Genomic DNA, 19151 nt, shown 5'->3' with positions numbered 1-19151 from the left:
AATTAGTAATGTTCCTGTTTTTGATAAAGCTTAAAGGCGGAGTCCATGATGTTTGAAAGCCAATGTTGATATTTGAAATCACCTAAACAAACACGCCCCTACCCCAATAGAATCTGGACCTTCTGTTGATAGACCCGCCCAACACATACGCAACCCGGCATTTGATTTGATTTGATTGGCTATAAGTGTGTTTTGGTAGTCGGCCCGTCTCCTTTTCCAAAGCGTTTTTCAAACATCGTGGACTCCGCCTTTAAAGCAACACTATGAAGTTTCCATGTAAAAATGACTTACAGCTCCCCCATGTGGTTGAAAAGCGCAACAGTGCCTGGTATCAGACACTCTTCTGCAGGCAGGGGGAGGGGCGGGGCTGTGTTTCCTACCCTCCACCGCCACTTTCAGAGTGTGCTTGTAGCAGCTAGGAGGCTGCTCAGGTTTCAGCAACAGTACAATTTGTCCAGTTAAAAGTTGTTCTATCACTGAAATTATTTTAGAGACATTATTTAAAGGTAAAAAAAAAACTACATCGTGTTGCTTTAACTTGTATTGAACCTGAAATAACAATTGTCAATATCATTTGAAAAATTAATAAAAAAATAGATAAATAAATATAAATAAAGATAAATAAATAAAACACTTGTTTATATAGGCTACTACACATAATACATATAGTGCTGGGCAAATGTTAATCACGATTAATCGCATCGAAAATAAAAGTGATTTTTGGCATAATATATGAGTGTGTGCTGTGTGTAATTATTATGTATATATAAATACACACACACACACACACACACACACACACACACACACACACACACACACACACACACACACACACACACACACACACACACACACACACACACACACACACACACACAATTATGCATGTATTTAAGAAACATTTACATGTGTATATATATTTATTTAAATTTTTATATATTATATATATAAATAAAAAAATAGATATATAAATAAAAAAAATCTAAAATGAATAAATGTATGTGTGTGTGATTAAATATATATATAATATTTACACACAATACACACACATAATGCAAAAAAAACTTTTATTTTGTATGCGATTAATCGCAATTAATCTTTGCCCAGCACTAACATATACATACATTTTATATGCATGCATGCATACACTTTTTTTAATTTTTCAATGAGTTAAAATGTTAACATTCCTAATGAACAGATATCATACAGTGATACCAAGACAACATAGCTTGTGAATAGGATTTTGCAGCTAATTTTGTAAGGCACAGAATGTCATTGACACATACTGACGAAATGTATAGCTTTATCTACTGTAAATCACTTTGGATAAAACCAAATGTAAATGTAGCTTTTCTACTTCTTATATCAAGTCATTCTTACTGCCCATGTCTAAGAAATGCTACGTTGTCAGAAAAAGGTGCCAAAGCTGTCACAGAGATGGTACTCTTTAATAAAGTCCTAATACCATTTAGGAGTGGCGGCTCGTGACTGCTCATCCGAGGGGCGGGCGTTAATTCAAAATAAGTGTTCGGAGTGCCATTTTTGTTGCCTGCATTTTCAAAATATGTGTTTGTTGCGTAAACCATGTGCGTCACAAAAAAGACGCTCACGTTCAAAAAATACACACAAGACACTCCCTTAACAGTAACTCTGATTGTACATGAGATTATGCGAGTATCTGGCAAACGAAAAAAAAGAAGTCACCGGCCGCCACTGCCATTTAGGTACTGATAAATGATTCAATACCCCTTAGGTACAAAGGTGCACTTTTTGAAATGGTAACGCACCAATGATAGCTTTTGAACCAATTTCCTAAGAGTGTAGCCTACTACACTTTCGTCAAGCAGCATAACAGTATTTCACATTCCCAAGCAGGCAGAGCTCTCAATGGGTTGAAGGTCAATAATCAAGACAGGTAAAAGGGATAAGTGAGTGACAACACACTATGTTAAACTGTTCTGTTTAGCGGGTCAGCCAAGCAATTAATCCTGAACACTCCAATATGTCAGGATGCCACATTTACCTCCTTAATGTATGCAAATGATGTCATTAAAATGCATGTTCATGTTTAGTCTCCAAATTAAGAGCTCATTTGCACTCCCAACAATCCAGAGATTCATTATTACAAATTACAAAAATAATAATGACTCGAGACATCAAATTTACACTCCTTGTACACCCTCCGCTATTTACGTTATAATTGTGAGAATAATTTATGTGACAATCAGCAATTTGCAGCCACTGTATTGTAGCTTGTCAGCTGGCCAAAGCTATTATGCTGTCTCTTGTTCTGCGGCTCTATATGATAAATAAAATGCTACGACTTGACTGTATGCAATTACAGTCTGGTACGGTATTGTAAGAAAGCAAAGGGTTGCAGAAAAACAGAGCTACTGATAAGTGCGAGGACTGGGGAATAAGGGAGACGAACGATGATCGTGATGTGAATGAAAAATAGAATAGCTTTTTTTTAAAAAAACAGGAAATATGGAGCTAAGCATTGGCAACAACAACGGATCCGATGCACCTTTAAATGATTCATGACCAAAATATCAACTTCAGCATCGAGGAAATCAGTGTTTTGTCCTTTAGACGTTGTAGAATTATTCATAAGGCATAGACTTTGTAAACAGATCCTGTTGATTAAAATGGAGGAAGTTGGGGGGTGAGGGGTGACAACTGCAACTCTGGCATCTCTTGAGACAGAGCTACATGATGGGAAAATTATTCAGTTTCTTTAATCATCTTCTGCCCTACTTTTCAACTTCCTCTTCCTCCAAACAGTCACTGGTCTGGTCACAGGTATGCTTAGCTTAATTAAACCAAAATCAGTCGGGGTACTTTTATAAAATGATACACTGACAGACCAAATGGTCCCTATAGCGCTCACTGGGGTTTTGGGGTTTCCAAAATTGCACCTAAAGTGTGCATATTAGAACCTCAAAAGGTACATATTGCTATCAAATTTATACATATCTGTTAGGTATGCACGATAATTTGCATGCGATATCATGCGCAACTCGTCAGTAAAGCCGGTTCCTTGATTAGTAGTAAATCGCCATCAGCTGCTATTCAGATGAAGCAGCATTTACTACACAAAGCCGTAGTTCACCGACAAGCTGGGCCATATTGCATACATATCGCAGCCGATACATCCGCGATAATTAGTGCGAATTTGCCCGATTGTCAGTGAACTATGGCTTTGTGTAGTAAATGCCGCTCCATCTGAAAACAGGTGATGGCGAAAACAGGTGATGGCGAAATGTATAATGTTTTTCCAGAGAGTTATTGATGAACGAGTATTTTGGTGGCATGTAAGTAAATTTTTTATCATATGTTTTTTTCAGTTTTTAAGTTGGGTGTGTAAGATACCAAAGCTAATGCTATGGCATATTAATCAATGTCTTGTTGAATAAAACATAGCATCGTTTTGAAATATGTCTGCAGCTCTTAGCAACTTTTTTGGTGGGCTTGAAAATATTTTGACCCAGTGGGGTTAATTGTAACGCTGTGTTACAACTAACCCTTCAGCACTTACAATATGAAAACCGCTAACGTTAGCTTAATTCTTGCCTTGTTTTAAATAGGCTACACACGGATGATTGCTGGCTGCCAACAAAATAAATGTGCCTGTCTTTTTAAAAAATCGTGTGTCAAATTTATTTTTGTTCATATCTTTAATATTGATTGAATAAGGTCACGTCAAAGATTGAAATCATAATGAAATGAATGGCTAAAAACAGACTTTGATGCTCATAATCTCAGAATTAGATTTTTTAAACTATAGTATGGTTTTTACAGACTGGGTCACATATAAAACATTTTATGTTATAATTGTGCTGCTTTTCTCACATATTTAGACCTTTGTATCCATTTATAATTGAACTATTGTTAGAAAAGGGCTGGATGAATGAATACAGTGTGGATACCTGTCTATTATAAACAGATATATAAACAATATCCACTTCAAGTATAGACAAAATAGTATAGAAATATTTGCCTGCAAACTTAATTTTTAGCAAGTGTTACAACTAACCCCCTGCCTGTTACAATTAACCCCACCTATAGGGTAAGTTGTAACGTTTGCACTTCTGTCACGTTTGGTGTAATTGTCCAAGAATGATAAGTAACAGAAACAAACTTCAAATGTTCATTTGTAGCAGAGATGTGTGTGTTGCTTGTTTAAAAATATAATGAATCAAACTGAAATATTTTTTGAATGATTGAGCCAAAACCAAAGAGCGTTAGGTTGTGCCCGCTCTCCCCTAGTTCACCCAAAAATGGGCCCTATTGATTTGATTTTTATTCCTACTATAAAAAGTCAATGGACCCCATTTTTGGGGTGGACTACTCGGCTGTGGTTGACGGACACAAGCACCAGATGCTATTGGTAAGCTTTAGCAGTAAAACCAAAGGCACAATGTATGGCACACCTGCCATACTAGTATTTGGATATTCATAAAGACAATGCAATTGTAACATGATTCAGAAACAAATATACATATATAGCTTGAAAAGTGTTCCCTTAATTCAACTGGTTTAGCAGTTCCAATTGTGTTAGCAGTGCAAAGGTTGTTGGTTTAATTGAATACAAAGGGACAGATTTACTAAACAGAGCAAATTAGTGCAAGAGGGCAATTCCAAAAATGCACCAATGGGAGTGGTAATATATGCGGGTTATTTACTAAAACAGTGCAAGTTAAATTACACAGGCGCAACGTCTGATTTCCATAATGACCAACACAATGTACTAAGAGCAGTGCAAATTAGTTCAGGAACGCAAATAAGCAGAGCTGAACTTGAGTTTAGCACCACGGACATCACAGCAGAAAATTTGAGGTGTGTAACCACAGCTATCGAAGCCATAGGACACTGAAAAGAACTGGAGAACAAAAAAAAAATTAAAGGGGACATGACTTTTTCCATGTTTAAGTGCTATAATTGGGTCTCCAGTGCTGCTATCAACCTAGAAAATGTGAAAAAGATCAACCCAGTAACTTAGCTTTGGAAAACCATTCTCTGCAAGCACGTGAAAAATAGGTCATTAAACTGTGGCTTCCCCGTGATGTCAGATGGGGCTAATACCGCCCCTTAATCTGCACTATACAACCACGACACTGCCATTTAGTGCAGAGATCAGCTCATTTGCATTTGGCACACACACCCATAACATTTTTGCTCACACCTACAAAGTGGCAATTTTAACATGCTTTAATAAATTATCTATATGGTATTTTGAGCCAAAACTACACATGCCTACTCTGGAGACACCAAAGATTCATTTTACATCTTAAAAAGTCTTGTAAAATATCCTCTTTAAGGTTTACAAGAAGTTCTGAAACATCTGGTATTGTGTGACTTCTCGACTCCTCTTTTATTTACTTCAGCAAATAATAAATAACATGGCTTGGCAAACAATCTGGCATTGCAAATAAACCATTACATGTTAAAGCAATCCTCTGCATTGTATCACACATTTTTTGCTCTTTGTGATGCATCTTCTTTTTAGCAGTAATTTCAGTCATTTCAAGAGAAAAGTCATTTTAGACATGCTTTTTCCGGCGTAAAATAATGACGCAAATACCAGTCAAAACACGCCCAAACATTAGTAAATCACGTTGCGTGAATCATTTAAATAATTTCCTCCTAAAAATTTTGTGTCTGAAAGGGAAACTCCTAGAAATGCATATGCAATAAAGTCAATCGCAAAAACACCTTTTCAGCGCTAATGAGTCACTGTGCGTCTTTAGTAAATCCCGCCAGGCGCAACCTGTTAAATCTGGCCCAATGTCTATAGCTTAAATGCACTGTCAATCACTTTGGATAAAAGCATCAACCAAATGCATGAAATCCAGTGGGAACAGGTCAAGGTCCCTGGAATCTAACCAAGCCCAAAAGCCAATTTTGTTCCCACAACCTCTGGGGCTAAACGGGCTGCAGTGGTATGATGATCATGGTGTGTGGTGTGGACTTTGGCTCTCATTCATGAAATTTGAGCAGTATGAATGTTTTGGTAAATAGTTCATAAAACCGTTCTTGCATAAATTGTGGCATTCAACACTCAGAAATTCATTCTGCTCATATTTCATGACCGAGGTCCTTTAAGTGTGTTATCAAGGTTTCTTTGGTAAAAAGATAAGTCAGCCATGTAGCATTGAACCAGCAGGAGGCAGTGTTATAACAGTACTCTGAAGTGAGCAGAAACAGTATCTTTATGTTCTTTTAAAACATCTGTACTGTATATCTACAGTAATTCTTCAACTATCATGTGTTGATAGTTGATGTACCAGCCTCACAGTACAGGTGATAAGGTGCTTTAAACCAACAGCAATTCTATGTAAACACAAAATGTTTGTACATAGCTCAAATGAATGCATTGCTGATGGTGATTTCTTGCAAGTGCCTCTGCTTTTACTCAGACATACAGTAGATATGCATCAGGGAGATATCAGCGTAGCTGAAGAAAGTAGGTAGCGTGGGTCTTTGTTTACTCAGCTGTCTGTCACTCATTCACATCTTACCTTTTTGCTCTCCGCCTGTGCGCTCCATTCAATGTGATTTGCACATGCACATTGTGTTCATTTTCCTGTGTGCCTTTCTTTGCCTTAAAAACCATCTGGGTATTTTACCACAGGACAGACACTCTCCAAACTTTGATTACATCTACGTACCTGTTATAGCAAAAATTTTACATAAATAGGTATAATAAATGTTGTGTGTACATTAAAGGGATAGTTCATCCAAAAATGAAACGTCTTCCACTATTTACTCACTCTCAGGTTGTTACAAACCCGCATAAATTTCTTCTCATGAACACAAAAACAATATTTTTCGAATTTCGTGTGTGCATCACGTGTCATGCCAAAATAAGTGCCAGCTGAAGACGCGTCTAAAGGGTTTATGATAAGAGAAGCGCAGAACACATATTTTGAAATACGAACCACACACATGACAAGCTACATACATGTTGTGACGAACTTCGCATTGTGCACCCTCAAAAAAAAGAAGTCATCAGCCTCCACTGCTTCAATAGTAGGAAAAATAATACTATGGAAGTAAATGGGGTCCACGAATGGTTTGGTTACAGACATTTCTCAAAATATCTTCCTTTATGTTCATCAGAACAAAGAAATTTATAAAGGTTTGTAACAACATGAGGGCGAGTAAATGATGACATAATTTTCATTTTTGGGTGAACTATCCCTTTAAATCTCCATAACAGTGAGTAAATACATTTTTCCCAAAGACTATCCTACCCTCTACTTGAGTCAAAAAAATGTAAAATAAATAAAACATTTTTTATTCTAAATCCCTCGTAACAGATTGTTGTTCTTATTGTATAATGTTTTCAAATGTCAAACGTTATGGACATTATGTTCCCCTATCATGTTGTTTTCATTATAATACAATACAGTCGAAAGCCTCATAAATCTTTTACCGTTTAAATGGTTAACGTTTCTGTAACCAAACAGCGGAACGAGAAAATGAGACTAAACGCAACCCATTTTAACCACGTGCACTTGCGGAAAGAAGCTGAAGTCTGGCTCTGAAAAGGCGCAAAATTAAATCTCTCGAACTCAAGCCTGCCAATGAGTCCTGAGCTGAACCACACACATTTGACCCGAGGTATGTTCATGTCTAATTAGGATGCTTAGTTAATGTTGTTATCCCATCGGTTTCCACGTTAGGCGTGTTCGACTTTGAGGCGCTGCGCAGACTGTTCAGAATGACATCAAAGTACCGCGAGGTGAATCGAAAGCTGTGTTCTCGAATCGCTCTCGCGCGACTCAGATCGGTCTAGGCAGCGCTGCATGAAGTCGAACACAAAGTACGACATATATTGCAAGTTAACACCAAAACAACAAACTGTAAGTTTTAAATGAGGATATTTCAATGTTTAAGTAAAGATCGAGATATTATGACAGGGGTGAAATATCTGTAGAAAAGCAGTATTTACATGTAAACTGGGATTTCTAGATGATATCATGGATAGAGAATAGGAATGGGTTAAATCAAAATTTGATTCACTTTTTTAAATGGTCCCTTTTGTGCTTTACATGTAAGCTTTTTGCTTGTCACAGTGTTGCTACTCATGTAGAGCCAGTCTTGCAGCTTCAAGCTGTTATGTTTTCCCAACTAAAAAAGTGCATGTTCTCATTTAATTGGTTGATTGACAGTTGTTGTCATAATAGAATACAGCCTGTCTGTCATTAAGCCACGGCCTTGACTGTTTTGACTGCCTGGATATCACATGTACATTAATTCACCGATGGCTCAAATCACCCGTCTACCACATGTAATTTTTCAGTATCACAGAAGAATTATACAGTAAATGTAAGAGCTGTGGTCACGTGATCAGAAATCACTCAGCTATAGTTATCATTCATGGCTGTGTTTATGAGAAAAGGGCAATCTTTTGCAGAATGACAGGAGATGGACAGAATACAGCTATCCTTTGCTGACAGCAGGTTTCACAGTGCAGATGCCAATTACCCTTAACCCTTAAAAACTGAAATACTTTGTAAGTAGTACTCTACCTTGAATGCTAAAATGTAATTCCATTAAACCGCTAAACAGAAAGTGCATGCATATTGATTTGGAGTTATTCCAACGCTTTCACAATGACAGAAACTGTTCTTATTTAGAGCGGTAAAAATGTTTGCTTTATCCCAGTTGCATCTGATATTATTGTGTTGAATATCTGGGTTGCGGGATGATGCAAAGTCCTATTGTGCCTCACAAACATAACCCTAAATGAGTATAAATTGAACACACACACTTCTTATGTCTACTGTACGAAGACTGATGAGCGTGTTTATATGCAAAACAGTTTGTTCAATATCTTTCTGTTACGTACGTGTGATGCTGTGTCGCACATAATGTACACTCTAAAAAGAAAAGGTTCTAAAATGAACCTTTTGAAGTTCCTGGAGATTGCAACTGTGTAGTCTAGTAGCCAGCCCATAGAGCCCCATTGTGAACCCGGAAATGTTGAGTACACCAAAGTTTTATTGCATGAATGGGAAGTATAGGTCCCCAACATACAGAAACTGCCGGATGCTAATTTGCATATGTTGAGCAATTTGCATAATTAGCATAATTAGCAATATTAGCTTAATTGTCCATTTTGGTCACATATTTTGCACTGTATGGCAAATTTCTACAATATGTAAGTGGTTTTAGAGGTTTTCGAGGATTCTGATTTCATTTCTGCCACTTTCAGACTTCAAAATGACAGATTTGGATAAATTTAGACACTTTTTTATTAATTCCGAACAAAATTTTAGGTTATTTTTATGATAAACACTATATTCTCACATTTCAGAATCACAAGAACTCATGCTCTTTGATGTGAATGTTGATAACCTCAATATGTTTACATTTCTTGAGGTCTGGTCATGTTTTTATGCAAATAAGCTGTTACAGTGAGCTGTTGTATATACAATAAGTATGTTGTGAAGCAAAGGAGCATAGTCCGATATTTTTATATTCTTATATCATATTTATGTTTTCACATTAAGATAAAAGGTTATAATGAGTTATAGTTTTGTTCAGTACATTGTGAATTTCTATTCAGATCCATTTTGTGAGTGAATCTGGTGTTCAAAAATTAGTTACCATTATTAAAAAAATTTGTATTCTTCTTTTTTTAAATTCAGACTTCTTGTGATTTGATCAGGAATGGATTAAAAACATTTGATATTCAGTGTTCTTGCTGCTTTCTCAAGTTGTTGTGTAGTATTAATTTAACCATTCGGATCTAGGTTTAAGGGACAGGTTCGGTGTTTTGCACTTGGAGCCCTGTTTTCGGATTGTTTGTGATGGGGTAGAACGGTTTTGGCTGAAATTTCGACATATGCAGCTGCCCTGAGAATTTTTGGGTGTTTGTGTTTCACCTCACACCTCTACAATGGGTTTAATGGTGCACTGGAACAATCCTTTCTAAAATGCATTAAACTTTCGTTTACAAAGACGTGAAACTCAGCGAGTGGGTGTTCACTGATATGCTCACACAAAAATCGCTGCAAAAGATGCTATTTCACTATTTCATCATAAACAATCTGAAAACAGGGCTTTAAGTGTAAAATACCGAACTTGTCCTTTAAGTACTTTCAAAACAAAGAGAAACATTTTGATCAAGTCGAAATGTCAGGAAAGAAGTGTCTGTTTGCACCATGCAGTGACAAAAATAGCGACTTTAAAATATCTTTACAATCAGAGGAACTCTGTAACCTTGGATGGAGCCCGTATGAAATTTACCGAAAGCGCAAAAGGCCCCCAGCAGTGAAAGCACTACCTCCTACAGAACGTAATATGTGCCTTCATGGAAGACGTGCCCACCTACAGGTGCTACTATGAAAATCAGCTGACCAGCCTGATCCACCGGTTGTGGATATCACCTTGTTTGGATGGGACAAGAAGATGGGTCTAAAGGAAGGAGAGGAACTGCTTATGCCCACACAGGATTCAAGTCCAGTTGCTCCTCCTGCTTTGTTAGATGTTGTCAGCTGTGGTTTCAAAGCTGTGTTGAAACCTTGTACATCAGCAAAGTGCAGCTGTGTAGCTGCAGGTCTGGGCTGTACCAGTTATTGTTCTTGCAAAGGCAATGATGGTATATACTGCAACATACTTACACAACACCAAGAACACAAAGAAAGAGATGAAGGGTCTGGAGAAGATGATGACAGAACAGAAGAGAATAGTGAAGATGATGAGGCTGCCTTTTTATTAACTGTGAGGCATAGCAGTTTGCCTGAAGGTGGTAGCCAGTTTGTGCTTTGTGTGGTGCGGAGGTAAGGCCCTCTTGGTTAGCCTTCCGTCTGGCGGGCTGACCCGGGTTGCCCAGACTCAGTTTTAACTCTTCCGTTTGGCGGAGTTTTAACTGGGTCCTCATTTGATTTTGCGACTTGCGGACCAACCTGGAAAGCACATCTGCCATTCTGGCATGGCCCTAGTGACTTGTGGGGCCTGTCTTGTATGGCATGTATATGTTGTATATTTACATGTTTGCCTTGGTGCAGAGGTGAAGCCCTCTTGGTTAGCCTTGGGTTTGGCGAGCTGACCCGGGTTGCCCAGACTCAGTTTTAACTCTTGCGTCTGGCGAAGTTTTATTTTACCCGATTACTATGTATCATACAGTTCCAGGATCCAAGTTACCTGTATGTCAAATACCCGCATTGCTTTTTCATCCAGAAATGCATAACATTCAGCCTAACAAAGATTCATTGTTTATCCAAAAAGCTATTTTGAATCTTCAAAAGTGTCAGGATTCAGCCTCACTATACCCTGTAAACAATGAATCAACATTTATAAGTGCACTCATGATTCTGAAATGTTAGATTATTTTATTAACCATAAAATAACCTAAAATTATGACTGAAAGTAATACAAATTTGAATAAATAAATCAAAATTTGTAATAAAATTAGCTCCTTAAAATCTGAAAATGGCAGAAATGAAATCAGCATCATCCAACACCTCCAAAACCACTCACACACTGCAGAAATTGGCCATTTAGTGCAAAATAGGTGGTCAAAATGGACGATTAAGCTAATATTGCTAATTATGCAAATTATGCAAATTGCTCAACATATGCAAATTAGCATCCGGTAGTTTCTGTATGCTGGGGACCCATACTTAACATTTCTGCAATAAAACTTTGGTGTACTCAACATTTCCGGGTTCACCTAGTTGGCTACTAGACTAGTGGGAACCTTTAAGGTTCATTTTTGAACCTTTTTAAAAAGGTTCCAATTAGAACCCTCTTTTAAAGGCGCTTTAAAGAACTAGCAGAGTTCCTTTTTGAACCTTCTTCTGGACATTATAATAATAATAATAATAATAATTATGACTATTATTATTCATTACTATCATTACACTTTTTCATAACAGACACAACATCATGATATTTTATTAAATGTTTATTACAAACATGACAGCAATTTAAACAAACATTAACAAATTCATTCAACATTTAACAGAATGTAACTGAATATATCATTGTAAGGAATAATTGACAACAGGCCATTGAATTATAAGAAAATAATGCACACCCAAGGTGGTAATGTGGCACGACGCGAAGCGGGTTACCGTTACACCTTGAGAGTCAATTATTCTGCTTATATCATGATTACCACACACATTGCTCTGGTTATTTTTAAGACATTTGACAAGTAAGGTGTGCAGTTATCGAAAATAATGCATACCCATGGAATATTTCTCAATCAATCAGAATAAAGCATTCAACAGCCCAGTGGTATAATTTAAATATAATTAAAAATAATGTTGATTCCTCCATTTACACTCTACACTATGCCATTACATAAACATACATTCATTTAAACAAGAAATTGGCCATTTTAATAACTGCAGGTGGCATTTTTGTTTTGTTTCATTACATACATACATAGACATATTTTTAGAGTATATTCAATATATTGATATATATAGATATTTAGAATATATCTTTTAAAATAATGTTGATTCATCCACATAATGTACACAGCAAAACCACCAGTGTTGATTTTACAGAGTTCGCTACTCTAGAGTGGTCAGGTGTTAGTTGTAGTGTTCGTTTATAATTTATCATCACTCACAGTGTCAGAAACTTCCACAAGGGGGTGTTGCTTTCCAGTGTTCCAATAATAACGTTTGCGGGGAGTTAAGATTCACGCCACGCCCCTTCTTTCTGAAGCGGGAAAGTCAGTTACTCAGCATCGACCGACCTGGACTCACGTTACTGAGGTAAGCCAAATAAGTTAAATATGATGGTGATAAATGTATAATAAACTGCAAATAATCCGTGTAGGTTTGTTAAATCGTGAATATTTTGGTGGGTGACCACAAGGAAATCTTTAAAATTGAACTGAACTGAATTTCAATTTGTAATTGGCTGACGTTGTTTAATCGGTTTAACGTTACCTCATGACGGTGCAGTTTTGTTTAAATAATGCAATAAGTTCAATTTTTGAGTGATTTTGGACAAATATGTAACGTTAACCAATTATTATTATTAAGAGACTAACGTTATTAAATGTGCTTTCTTAATTTTGTATTGAGGTAACTTACACTAATTTGTCTAACATTACATAATTAATAAAATCTATAATTCTGTATGTGCTCGACGTATTTGCAAAACAACGCAAAAATAGCTAATTTTGTATTTGCGGGTACATTTAAACAGTTAAGTTAGTGCAGTTCTCTTACGTTCAGGGTCGTGGTTTCAGATTATGGTGTGAGTCAAGCAATGTGGGCAAAGAAACATGATGCAATGCAGGTGTTTGTGATATTCAACCTTTATCACTAACTCCTTAATTGTACATTTGTCACAATATCTTCATTTTAGACTGTTAATAAATTAGACTTTGGGGGTTATTTTCGCTGTTTAAATGTAATTAAATTGTGAATGTCAGTTATTTCTGCTTGTTACACGCGGTGTGGTAAATGGCTGCGTCATTCACTTCGTGAGAGAAAATGATTTGCTCGTTTTTTCGCCTAATGTAACTTGTCCTAAAATGTAGCATTTCAAATGTGTGCTGCTTCTTTCAGAGTTCACACACGAGTATGTCTGCACTTTGAAGGGAGTAGGGCATAGGGACGGTGACTAACGATTGGAATTCGCCCTAATAGTGACGGATAGCTGGAATTAGATTTGATTGGTTGAACCGCGTTCAAAGCTGTTCACGCGCGTCTGATCTACGTATGACGACGCATGTCCACGCGCGATTTGAATGCACAACTTTACAGAAGGTAGAAAATTAAGAAATCGCACGTAAGCGCGTTAAGGTCTTTAAAGGTGCATTTATGAGAATACATTAAAAGAACACTCATCATCAATGTACTAAAACCTGTCCTGAATAGTTTTTGTTAACCAAGTCACTCACCTAAGCCACAGTTTTTTTATTGCATATAGTTTTGTTAAATTACTTTATAATAAGATGCGATAACTTTATGAAAAACATTTTCATATTTAATGTTATAGTACATTTTGTTTGATAATACAAAGTTTTTTATTCAATCACTATTTCAGGTTTGGAACATGCTGCTGAAGTTGGATATCAGGGCTCCAGGAAATGTATCAAACTGCAGGATTGATTTATTTTTGCTCATTAGTGAAGGTGATTTTTTTCACTGTTCATTTATTTGTTGCTTCCTTACATATATATAAAATGCAATTTGTGTTTTGTCATAGTTGGTAAGCTAAACTGACTGTGGACTAATGTATGCATTGTTGATGACACTGAAATCGAGGAAGACATTCTACAAGATGTGCTGCTTACAGTTAGAGGACAAAATGAAGGTACAGTGTCATGATTATCTTTGTTTTATAAAACTAATTTAGGTTTATTTTTCAGTTTTTGTGTGTTTGTCATGAATTTTTGTCACCAGATGCAACAAGCAGCTTCTGCCACTGTCATTTACCATCTGAACTTGACCAAAGTCGTTTCAAGAAATCTAAGACAACAGATGACTCCATGACCGAGGTAAAAGAATACACATAGTATTTTCACTATGCATAATTAAATGTGTGTGAAGAAGTAACAAGCAAACATTTGTTGTGTTTTGGAAGATGGTCATTTGTGCCATTAAGCAGAATAGTGGAAGTCCTAGTCAACATTTTTGTTGCACATATTGGTAAATGCACTTCATTATTTTAATTTAATTTGTCAAAATACATGCTTTCATAAATGATGACTTTCAAAATCTTTATTCATTTGTCAAATTGAAATGTGTCTGTCATCTTATGTATTAGAGGTCGACCGATATGGCTTTTTCTCTGGCCGATGCCGATGTTTAGAAATCAGGGCAGCCGATGGCCGATATGTTTGGCTGATTTTCTACATGTACATAATAATCAAAATGTTCTCATCATTAGCAGATATTTTAAATGTAAAAATGTCACTATTTAAGTCAAAGTATTTAAAAAAATTATGACTGGTCTTTCTGAAGAGTTTTACAACCTCCTCTGCACCATGCATTTATCAGACACAGATATTACAGGGTTCCCACGCGTCCTGGAAAACCTGGAAAACCTGGAAAATGAAAGACCAATTTTCCAGTACTGGAAAACACATAAAAAATGGTGGGAAACGTCAAATGTCCTGGAAACGCTTGCGTTGTCCTGGAAAATTATTTTCCCTCCTGGTAGGATGAACGCAAACGGGTTAAAAATGTTATGCATGAATGTCTGTTTTGACCTGCCTTTAACGTGTAATATTGGGCTGGAGCGCTTGTCTGCTTTCATTTCCGCATGTAGCCAGCACACCGCCCCACGTGACACAAACCTGCCAATGTACGCGTTTGCGTAGCAAGTGCGCAATTTGACGACATAGTACGCTGGTAGGACTTGCCCCTCTAAACTACGGACATGTGAGTTCTGTGGCAAATATGCACGTGCGGTACTCCTGTCTGACAACACGATTCAGCAGCGTGGTGAAGCAGTTTCAGCTAATCATTGTAGAAAAGCAGAGAATAACAAGTCTACTGAACCTACAACGTAACATTCCCGTCCCTCTCCTCCTCCTCTCTGCCTCAGCACTCAATGGCACTGCTCTGCCTCACTCTCTGTACCCCGTTCCCCATTTGCTGCAGTTAAAAAGGTAATGTGTGTGTGTGTGTGTGCGCGCGCGCGTGCGTGTGTGTGTGTGTACGTGTGTGTGTACCTGCCAGCTTTTGGTAAATGTGAACCGTTACACGTAAGGATTCACTGTGAAAGCATTCGAGTCGAAGTCTAAGTGAAAAAATAATGTGTTGTGTACAGTAAGTATAATACATAAAATATAGGGGTGTGACGAGATCTCGTGCGATTAAATATGTATCGCGAAATTAATTATGTCACGAGATTTCTCGGGGAGGTCAAATGCTGGCCGTTTCTTATACAAAATGCTGCATCCAGAGGTTGCATTTGTAGACTGCATACGTCATAAATTAAATGCATTATATTCTGTCTTTTACTGCGTTTGCTTTTTAAATCTTGCTCAATAATAACAGTGACTGTATCATTTCTACTGTAAAGAATTGGACTAATATTAAAGATTTAAATGGATTTAAACGTTGTTTGGCTAAAAGCATCCATTTAAAATGAAAGTAACTGAAGTGGGTAATTTACCGCCCCCTGTAGGCATTTGTTATAGTACATAATTCAGTTTTTTTAGGCTATATAAATGCGTTTACTAGTTTTGATACTTTATTTGGACGAATTATTATTGCATTGTCATTATTATGTAATGTTAAAGGTTATTATTTTATTACCAAAAATATCAAATTACTTCATTATCAATTAGCAAAATAATTGTTAGGGACAGTCCTAGATTAGTTAAAACATTTCAAAATAATGTGATTTCAGTTTCCCATTCATTTATTTTATCATTGAGAATTTCTTAAAAATAAAGTGACATTGCTTTGTTTTATATTGACCTTTTTGCACCGCAGTATAGGATTTGAGTTTGATATTTATAGTTTTGATTTATTTTTGCAGTGATTTTCATTTTTACTTGAAGAATGCAGGGGCCCGTACCATGAAAATGGTTAAACAAACTCAGGGTTACAGGATTAGTTTCAGGTTGACAAAACCAAGCCAATGTGCAGGCCTTGTTGGTAAAAGCTATTTTCATGGTACCCAAAACCCAGGATTTGCACAAACTAATCCTAAACAAAGCTGGCTAACCAACTAAACCAGCTTCATGGTATAGGCCCCAGGTGTCAGATGCACTAAGTCAACTGTAAGTAAACAGTAAACAGATAAAGTAAAGGAAATTGTTTTGGTGATTTATTGAACATAAAATATTTTGTTGAGAAAGTACAAGAGAGGCAGACTGAGATGAATAAACATTTTAAGCAATCTGGTTAAATGTACAAAATATAAGGTACAATTGTAGAAAATAGCAAAGCTTCTCAAATATATGATATACTTCAGATCCATTTCATACACCAGTAGGCTAAATGGATTTTGCATTTAAACACATTTAGCTTTACAAAAGGTCTATCCATTTCAGCAATATAATTGACAAAACAGTTACAAAGATAGGATAAATCGAAATAATTTAGAGTCAAAAACACATAACTCATCAGTTTATGCTATACCAGATGCGTAATGTGCCTTGGTGCGAGCAGACGCAATTAATTTAGAAGTCCGATAATAGTAAATATTTTCTAACGTTAGTGACTGATTGCGAATACAGCTTGACTGTGAGAGTTTGGATTTTTAAACTGATATCAGCAATGATGATATGATACTATCACTACTACCCAGCCTTAGTTGTGATAACTTGACTCACACTGTAGCAGCTGAAAATGTCCTGAAAATGTCCTGGAAACGTCCTGGAAAATCTTTTCAAGAAAAGAGTGGGAACCCTGTATTACCTGACACTCTGCTGTCATCTTTGATCAGTTTTTTTCCATGGCTTTTATTGCTTTGTAGGATAAAATCCTTATATGGTAGACCTGATAAATTATTTATTCATCATAAAGTTAACATAGTAAATGTCTATGTTTTTTAGTTGAGACTGTTATTTAGGGCAAATCTTTCTAAACACATTTACATTATCATTTCTGAGGCGCTATAAGTTACTGATTGTGCTGACAGTGATGTCTTGTTCCGCCATCGTTTACTAAAGTTGTTTGTGAACAAGGCACGACTGCACACACACGGGAGCTATCTGCTTGCAGCAAGATGCAGCGTCACGAGTTCTACAACAACGCTTAGGTGCCCGCAGATGCGCCTGTCTATTATTCGGCCTAATTTTGCAGCAAAATCGGCCAAAGCCGATTTTTAAAAATATGCCAAAAATCGGTCAACCTCTATTATGTATTGTACATAGAGCTGGGTATTGGCAAGGGCCTACCGATACGATACGTATCACAATACAATGCGTTGCATGTTGTGATACATTGCAATACTTTTTCTTTTTTTTATCAAAAATGTAAAAAAATAGAACTGAACACCTGCAGCTCTTTGAAAGCTGCAGGTGTTTTTAAATTTTCTGCCATTTTCTCACTCCCTCTAACTTCTGAGACATTGGCCGTATATGGCAGACAACTGGACAGTGACAACTACAGCAGAGGCAGAGGAGGTCGTTTGACGCACACAGAAGAATTTGATTGGTTTTAAAATATCAATAGTAGCGATCGAAATATCGATACACTTTCGATACAGCCAACTATCACGATAGTTAGCTGTATCGATATTTTTGCACAGCCCTAATTGTACAGTATTGTGACATGTCTGTTTATGTTGTTTAAGGAAGACTCCTACAAGGAACCAGTGAGAGCATAGACTGTGATAGTGACATGGCAACACTGCCTTTACTGCTCCATCTCCTTCCACCATCACCTCAACGGAATCAGTGCATCAGATTTGCAGTGAGCAGGCTTGTGGTGTATCATAAGGTAAGTAGGAGAGCCTGCTTTCTAAATCTGTCTCTGTGGCTCTGTACTTCTAATGATTTTCTCAATGTTATGCAGATGTATAGGTCTAATATAATAACTGTTGTTCTTTATCTTTTATAGTCTTGTACCAGCCTTGAAGAACATCTTCAGCAACGAGTAGGATAACAACCGTACCTTACTGCGGTTAGCAGGATCTGCGGCCAGATTTGAGAACTTTGACGTGGCTTTTGATAAGAATCTCACCCCATCAGTCGGAAGGCTCCCTTTTATTAGCATTTGACTTTGTTTTTAATGTAATGTATGATGATGGACTCCTTTACTTTAACTAATTTAATCAAACAACAGTTTACATGTTGGGAAAACTAGAGATTGAGAGCTGAGAGCAAACTTTTTTTAACTAGCTGTAACTAGTATCTCATTTACGGTTTCAGCATGCATTTTATCCTTGCCCAAATTTCTAATTAATATGTGCTGAAGAAAATTGTGATTACTTTTGTGATGTATTGTTTTACAGAATGTTTAGTGAAAGATTTGCTGTGATTTGCCCTAGATGTGTGTCAGACATGGATTTTAAAACACTTTTCCAGTTTTGTTTAAACTCCTTGGCAAAATTGAAAGGACTGTATACATAACCACTCTCTGAAAATTTTGAAAAAGTTCACAAGTGAAACTTTATTTTTTTATAAATATTTAATAATGTCAAATAAATTTGTTAAATAAATTTGTGGTCAATAACTTTGCTTAATTTAATTCTTGTTGTCA

General features: G+C 36.7%; 1 protein-coding gene and 1 long non-coding RNA gene across 3 annotated transcripts in view; both read left to right on the top strand.

Moving 5' to 3' along the window:
* Positions 1-7479: 7479 nt before the first annotated feature.
* Positions 7480-19151, top strand: part of rbms3 (RNA binding motif, single stranded interacting protein) — a 291895-nt gene continuing 280223 nt past the window's right edge. Inside the window, exon 1 of the mRNA XM_073872380.1 lies at positions 7480-7629. The gene's annotated coding sequence lies outside the window, so the exon portion shown is untranslated. The remainder of the gene's footprint in view (positions 7630-19151) is intronic.
* LOC141367286 (uncharacterized) lies at positions 12499-19124 on the top strand. 2 transcript variants are annotated; one of them, XR_012371606.1, is made up of 5 exons: positions 12499-12746; positions 14032-14301; positions 14391-14485; positions 18248-18389; positions 18510-19124. It is a non-coding gene; the product is annotated as an uncharacterized lncRNA (long non-coding RNA). The 2 variants fall into 2 exon arrangements; XR_012371605.1 differs by having other exon boundaries at positions 18244-18389.

Source organism: Misgurnus anguillicaudatus, chromosome 10, assembly GCF_027580225.2.
Source record: "Misgurnus anguillicaudatus chromosome 10, ASM2758022v2, whole genome shotgun sequence".
Taxonomy (NCBI): domain Eukaryota; kingdom Metazoa; phylum Chordata; class Actinopteri; order Cypriniformes; family Cobitidae; genus Misgurnus; species Misgurnus anguillicaudatus.
This window is presented reverse-complemented; position numbering and strand designations above follow the sequence as displayed.